We start from the raw sequence: 6,859 nt of genomic DNA, 5'->3' as shown, positions 1-6,859 counted from the left end.
CAGGAAGGCGCGTCTCATTTAAACGAGGGGGGAGGGGCTGTGATATCAGGAAGGCAGGGCTCATTTACATGAGAGGAGGGGCTGTGATATCAGGAAGGCGGGGTCTCATGTACTTGAAGGGAGGGGCTGTTATATTAGGAAGGCGGGGTCTCATGTACTTGAGGGGGAGGGGCTGTGATATCAGGAAGGCGGGATCTAATGTGCATGAGGGGGAGGGGCTGTAATATCAGGAAGGCGGGGTCTCATGTACTTGAGGGGGAGGGGGCTGTGATATCAGGAAGGCGGGATCTAATGTGCATGAGGGGGAGGCTGTGATATCAGGGAAGGTGGATCTAATGTGCATGAGGGGAAGGGGCACATAATATCAGGAAGGCGGGGTCTCATTTACATGAGGGGGAGGGGCTGTATATCAGGAAGGCGGGGTCTCATTTACACGAGGGGGAGGGGCTGTAATATCAGGAAGGCGGATTCTCATTTCATGAGGGGAGGGGCTGTAATATCAGGAAGGCGGGGTCTCATTTACACGAGGGGGAGGGGCTGTAATATCAGGAAGGGGGTCTCATTTACATGAGGGGGAGGGGCTGTAATATCAGGAAGGCGGGGTCTTCATTTACACGAGGGGGAGGGGCTGTAATATCAGAAGGCGGGGTCTCATTTACATGAGGGGAAGGGGCTGTAATATCAGGAAGGCGGGGTCTCATTTAAACGAAGGGGAGGGGCTGTAATATCAGGAAGGCGGGTCTCATTTTAAATGAAGGGGAGGGTCTGTGATATCAGGAAAGCGGGGCTCATTTACATGAGAGGAGGGGCTGTGATATCAGGAAGGCGGGGTCTCATCAGTGGCTGTTTCAGGGCGAAAGGCAGGCGCTATTTTTAGCGCTGTAGCGCTTCCAAAGCGCCCAGTGTGGAGGGGTCTTACCGTCACCCCCCCCCCCCCCCCGGAACAATCCAGCGTCTGGACAGGACAGCGAGCGATGTCTGGATGAAGACTTCCGATATCTCCACTCACAGTCCAGACATCACATGAGATGGGGGGGAGTGGTTACGTTTTTTTTATTTATTTTTATACTTTCCCTTTATTTTTTGATGACTTTTATTCCTATTATAAGGAATGTAATCATCCCATGGAATAGGAAGAGGACATGACAGATCCGTCTCAGGCTCTCCGGCTAAAAAAAAAACCCAAAAACCTTCAGTGATTACATGTGCCGGTGCCGGAAGTGACGTCATGGCGTCGCTTCCAACCTCCCAGGATCATAGAGATGGCCAGGGATCGTTAGGTCTAGGGATAGCTCTATGGTAAGCCAGTGCTGCCGCCGGCACCCGGATCACACACAAGAGCCCGGAGAAGCCCCGGAGGGCGGTGGAACGTCCTCTCACCGCCTGTAAAAGCAATCATACGGCTACACAGCGCTATGACGGCTTTTACATTGCAGGGAATCGCCGGCTGAAAACAAAGATGTGTGGATGATGCCGGTGTTCTGGCATATAGTGTCTGCCATCGGATACTGTCCGCCCCGTATGGAGCAGAAGAAACTTCAGAAAATCTGCGAAGCTGAATGGCGCTGCGCCGTGAGTGGAGGTGGTGGCCCCACCATCCAAGCGGACATAGGGCTGGGAAAATTAGAGGGCCCCTCGTGGGCTCGCTTCGCTCGCCACGCTTCGGGCTCGGCCTCGCTGCGCTCGGCTCTTTTTATTCCAACTCTATGTCCACTTGGATGGTGGGGATAGAACCTGGACTCACGGCGCAGGCGCCGTTCATCTTTGGCTATTTTTGGAATCTATGTGTGCTGTGTACTGCGCATGCGCACTACACAGCGGACACTATCCCATGGGAAACTCTATATGATAGGACACCTGCACCCGTCACCCGGAGATATCTCCACTGGGCGTCATATGACAGCCACCCGGGGGAAGTGATTAATAATATTATTATTTCATTTTTTATTATTATTTATTTTTTTATTTGCAGGGGCCAATCACAGGAGTTGTGTGCCAATATGGTGACAGAGAACATGCTGATAGAAGGAGAGAGCAGAGTACTGCTGGCTATGAAATGTTTCCAGATACCTGCAGCAGGATTCCTGTTATCAGCACACAGTAGGTCAATAGAGATCCCCATCACTGTCAGGATGCAGGGTGTTGGCGCAATACTTCTGTTGGGGGAGGGGGGGGGGGTATGGGTGTAATATTCCTATTGGGGGGTATGGGTGTAATATTCCTACTGGGGGGGTATGGGGTGTAATATTCCTACTGGGGGGGGTATGGGTATAATATTCCTGCTTTGAGGGGAGTATGGGTGTAATATTCCTGCTGGGGGGGGGTATGGGTGTAATATTCATGCTGGGGGGGTATGGGTGTAATATTCATGCAGGGGGAGTATGAGTGTAATATTCCTGCTGGGGGGGGGGGGGGGGGGTATGGGTGTAATATTCATGCTGGGGGGGTATGGGTGTAATATTCATGCTGGGGGGGTATGGGTGTAATATTCATGCTGGGGGGGGTATGGGTGTAATATTCATGCTGGGGGGGGTATGCGTGTAATATTCATGCAGGGGGAGTATGAGTGTAATATTCCTGCTGGGGGGGTATGGGTGTAATATTCATGCTGGGGGGGGGGGGGGTATGGGTATAATATTCATGCAGGGGGGGGTATGGGTGTAATATTCATGCAGGGGGAGTATGAGTGTAATATTCCTGCTGGGGGGGGGGGGGGTATGGGTGTAATATTCATGCTGGGGGGTATGGGTGTAATATTCATGCTGGGGGGGGTATGGGTGTAATATTCATGCTGGGGGGGGGGTATGGGTGTAATATTCATGCTGGGGGGGGTATGGGTGTAATATTCCTACTGGGGGGAGTATGGGTGTAATATTCCTGCTTTGAGGGGAGTATGGGTGTAATATTCCTGCTGGGGGGGGGGGTATGGGTGTAATATTCATGCTGGGGGGTTATGGTTGTAATATTCCTGCTGGGGGGGGTATGGGTGTAATATTCCTGCTGGTAGGGAGTATGAGTGTAATATTCCTGATGGGGGGGTATGGGTGTAATATTCCTGCTGGGGGGGTATGGGTGTAATATTCCTGCTGGGGGGTATGGGTGTAATATTCATGCTGGGGGGTTATGGTTGTAATATTCCTGCTGGGGGGGGGGTATGGGTGTAATATTCCTGCTGGTAGGGAGTATGAGTGTAATATTCCTGCTGGGGGGGGTATGGGTGTAATATTCCTGCTGGGGGGTATGGGTGTAATATTCCTGCTGGGGGGGTATGGGTGTAATATTCCTGCTGGGGGGGTATGGGTGTAATATTCATGCTGGGGGGGTATGGGTGTAATATTCCTGCAGGGGGGGTATGGGTGTAATATTCCTGCTGGGGGGGGGTATGGGTGTAATATTCCTGCTGGGGGGGGTATGGGTGTAATATTCATGCAGGGGGAGTATGAGTGTAATATTCCTGCTGGGGGGGGGGGGGGGGGGGTATGGGTGTAATATTCATGCTGGGGGGGTATGGGTGTAATATTCATGCTGGGGGGGGTATGGGTGTAATATTCATGCTGGGGGTGGGTATGGGTGTAATATTCATGCTGGGGGGGGGGGGTATGGGTGTAATATTCCTACTGGGGGAGTATGGGTGTAATATTCCTGCTTTGAGGGGAGTATGGGTGTAATATTCCTGCTGGGGGGGGGTATGGGTGTAATATTCATGCTGGGGGGGTATGGGTGTAATATTCCTGCAGGGGGGGGTATGGGTGTAATATTCCTGCTGGGGGGGTATGGGTGTAATATTCATGCTGGGGGGGTATGGGTGTAATATTCCTGCAGGGGGGGTATGGGTGTAATATTCCTGCAGGGGGGGTATGGGTGTAATATTCCTGCTGGGGGGGGGTATGGGTGTAATATTCTGCTGGTAGGGAGTATGAGTGTAATATTCCTGCTGGGGGGGGTATGGGTGTAATATTCCTGCTGGGGGGGTATGGGTGTAATATTCCTGCTGGTAGGGAGTATGAGTGTAATATTCCTGCTGGGGGGGTATGGGTGTAATATTCCTGCTGGGGGGGTATGGGTGTAATATTCATGCAGGGGGGGTATGGGTGTAATATTCCTGCTGGGGGGGGTATGGGTGTAATATTCCTGCTGGTAGGGAGTATGAGTGTAATATTCCTGCTGGGGGGGGTATGGGTGTAATATTCCTGCTGGGGGGGTATGGGTGTAATATTCATGCAGGGGGGGTATGGGTGTAATATTCCTGCTGGGGGGGTATGGGTGTAATATTCCTGCTGGGGGGGGTATGGGTGTAATATAACTCTGGGGGGGTATGAGTGTACAGGAAGTTCTTGTCATATGATGGTCACATTTAGGTTTTCTGGACTCCCGAATTGCTGCAAATGCGGCACACACTTGCGATACGTTTACTTTCAACATCCCCCCAATCGGGGGGGGGGGGGTGATTTTGCAGCGATTGTCACCTGACAAACTGCAGGACTGCTTTTGGGAAACAGGCGTCTCATGATTTTGTTGGTGTGATTTGTCAGGTGACAATATTGTCCTGTGATTGGGGGGCCACTGAAAGAAACGGGATCACAAGCGTATTCCATGTTTTGCGGCAATTCAGGAATCGCAGTAATTCCGCCTGAGATCGCAGCCTAAGAATCTTCTATCAGTTGTTGGGTTCTCCTTCTATAGATTCTGGGGGAACATTTTCTTCCTCAAACATTCCACACATTCGCTTCATTCTTTATTCCACAGCTTCTATACTTCTCATTGACCTTGTATGGCGCTTTTCTCTCTGAGGACTCCAAGTATTGGAGATGGCGTTGGCCGGGAATCGAACCCGGGTCAGCTGCTGGGAAGGCAGCTATGCTCACCACTGCACCACCAACGCAAGGTAGCATGTCTTTGTAGTGTGGGAGGAAACCGGAGTACCCGGAGGAAACCCACGTAAGCACAGGGAGAACATGCAAACTCCATGCAGATAGTGTCCTGGTCAGAATCTGAAACAAGGGCCCCAGTGCTGCAAGGCTAACCCTAAGCCTCTGTGCTGCCCATATGCGGCCTCTGTTCTCTAAGGCCACATATACAAACTTATCCTAATCTACAATATATAACACTCCTATAATAAAACACACCCAAATAACAATAAAGAGGGGTACAGTGGTCCCTAGATTAGCAACACAATGTAACTAAATATTCCATTCACACTTAGGCCTCATTCATACGGGGGTATCAATCTGTACCCCATGGGAGGGCTGTGTTTACCGGAATGGGGATGCACAGTTGTTCCCAGCATCCCGTATAGGAAGTCCCATTGCTGTCAACTGCGGTGCAGCGGCTGTACCCAATGGGACATCTGTGTGGGTGCCGGTGCACGGCCCCGAACGCACCCAGGGTGCGCCGCACAACTGCACCCGCATAGATGTCCTTTTTGGGGTTAACGCAACCCCCACACAGGGTACAGATTCATTCACCTCGGATGAGGGAGTCCTTGGACCCTCTCCATGAGGGACCTCATTGGTGGGAACAGTTCTCAGAAAAAGCCTAAAGAAAGCTGGAAAGACTCCTTCTGCCTCTGAAGACAAAAAGAGTTCCAACCTTCCCTCATAGCCGGTCCAACACATGCCTCAAAAACATACTGGCCTCCAACCTCCCCTTATAGCCAGTCCAACACACGCCTCAAAAACATACCTCCAAAAATGAAAACGGAGGGCTGAAGTGAGGACCCTCCAGTTACTGGAGTGGCAGCCGCCACCAGTGTAGGGACCTGAATTGGTACAGCCGTACCTGGTCCCTTGGAGGGCTCCTCAGACTCTTTGTTGAGCCTTCTTTTAGGAACAGCCAATTTTCTTGTCTGTCCAGCTACATTGATCGTTGGTGATTCAGATGCTCCAAAAACTAAAACGGAGGCCTGATGGGAGGACCCCCCGGCTACTGGAGTGGCAGCCGCCACCAGTGTAGGGACCTGTGTTGGTACAGCCGTACCTGGTCCCTTGGAGGGCTCCTCAGACTCTTTGTTGAGCCTTCTTTTAGGAACAGCCAATTTTCTTGTCTGTCCAGCTACATTGATCGTTGGTGATTCAGATGCTCCAAAAACTAAAACGGAGGCCTGATGGGAGGACCCCCCGGCTACTGGAGTGGCAGCCGCCACCAGTGTAGGGACCTGTGTTGGTACAGCCGTACCTGGTCCCTTGGAGGGCTCCTCAGACTCTTTGTTGAGCCTTCTTTTAGGAACAGCCAATTTTCTTGTCTGTCCAGTTACATTGATCGTTGGTGATTCAGATGCTCCAAAAACTAAAACGGAGGCCTGATGGGAGGACCCCCCGGCTACTGGAGTGGCAGCCGCCACCAGTGTAGGGACCTGTGTTGGTACAGCCGTACCTGGTCCCTTGGAGGGCTCCTCAGACTCTTTGTTGAGCCTTCTTTTAGGAACAGCCAATTTTCTTGTCTGTCCAGCTACATTGATCGTTGGTGATTCAGATGCTCCAAAAACTAAAACGGAGGCCTGATGGGAGGACCCCCCGGCTACTGGAGTGGCAGCCGCCACCAGTGTAGGGACCTGTGTTGGTACAGCCGTACCTGGTCCCTTGGAGGGCTCCTCAGACTCTTTGTTGAGCCTTCTTTTAGGAACAGCCAATTTTCTTGTCTGTCCAGCTACATTGATCGTTGGTGATTCAGATGCTCCAAAAACTAAAACGGAGGCCTGATGGGAGGACCCCCCGGCTACTGGAGTGGCAGCTGCCACCAGTGTAGGGACCTGTGTTGGTACAGCTGTACCTGGTCCCTTGGAGGGCTCCTCAGACTCTTTGTTGAGCCTTCTTTTAGGAACAGCCAATTTTCTTGTCTGTCCAGCTACATTGATCGTTGG

General features: G+C 51.7%; 1 protein-coding gene and 1 non-coding gene across 3 annotated transcripts in view; one reads left to right on the top strand and one right to left on the bottom strand.

Moving 5' to 3' along the window:
* Window positions 1–1,785: 1,785 nt before the first annotated feature.
* LOC143956949 (uncharacterized) overlaps window positions 1,786–6,859 on the top strand; it is a 134,620-nt gene continuing 129,546 nt past the window's right edge. Inside the window, exon 1 of one of the 2 annotated variants that reach the window (XM_077467125.1) lies at window positions 1,786–2,104. The gene's annotated coding sequence lies outside the window, so the exon portion shown is untranslated. The remainder of the gene's footprint in view (window positions 2,105–6,859) is intronic. The other variant, XM_077467124.1, reaches the window with a different exon arrangement.
* On the bottom strand, window positions 4,811–4,882 carry TRNAG-UCC (transfer RNA glycine (anticodon UCC)). Its single transcript has one exon. It is a non-coding gene; the product is annotated as a tRNA-Gly (tRNA).

The sequence above is a fragment of the Lithobates pipiens genome, unplaced genomic scaffold (assembly GCF_037356315.1).
Source record: "Lithobates pipiens isolate NorthernLeopardFrog02 unplaced genomic scaffold, aLitPip1_a1.2 Scaffold_47, whole genome shotgun sequence".
NCBI classification, from domain to species: domain Eukaryota; kingdom Metazoa; phylum Chordata; class Amphibia; order Anura; family Ranidae; genus Lithobates; species Lithobates pipiens.
This window is presented reverse-complemented; position numbering and strand designations above follow the sequence as displayed.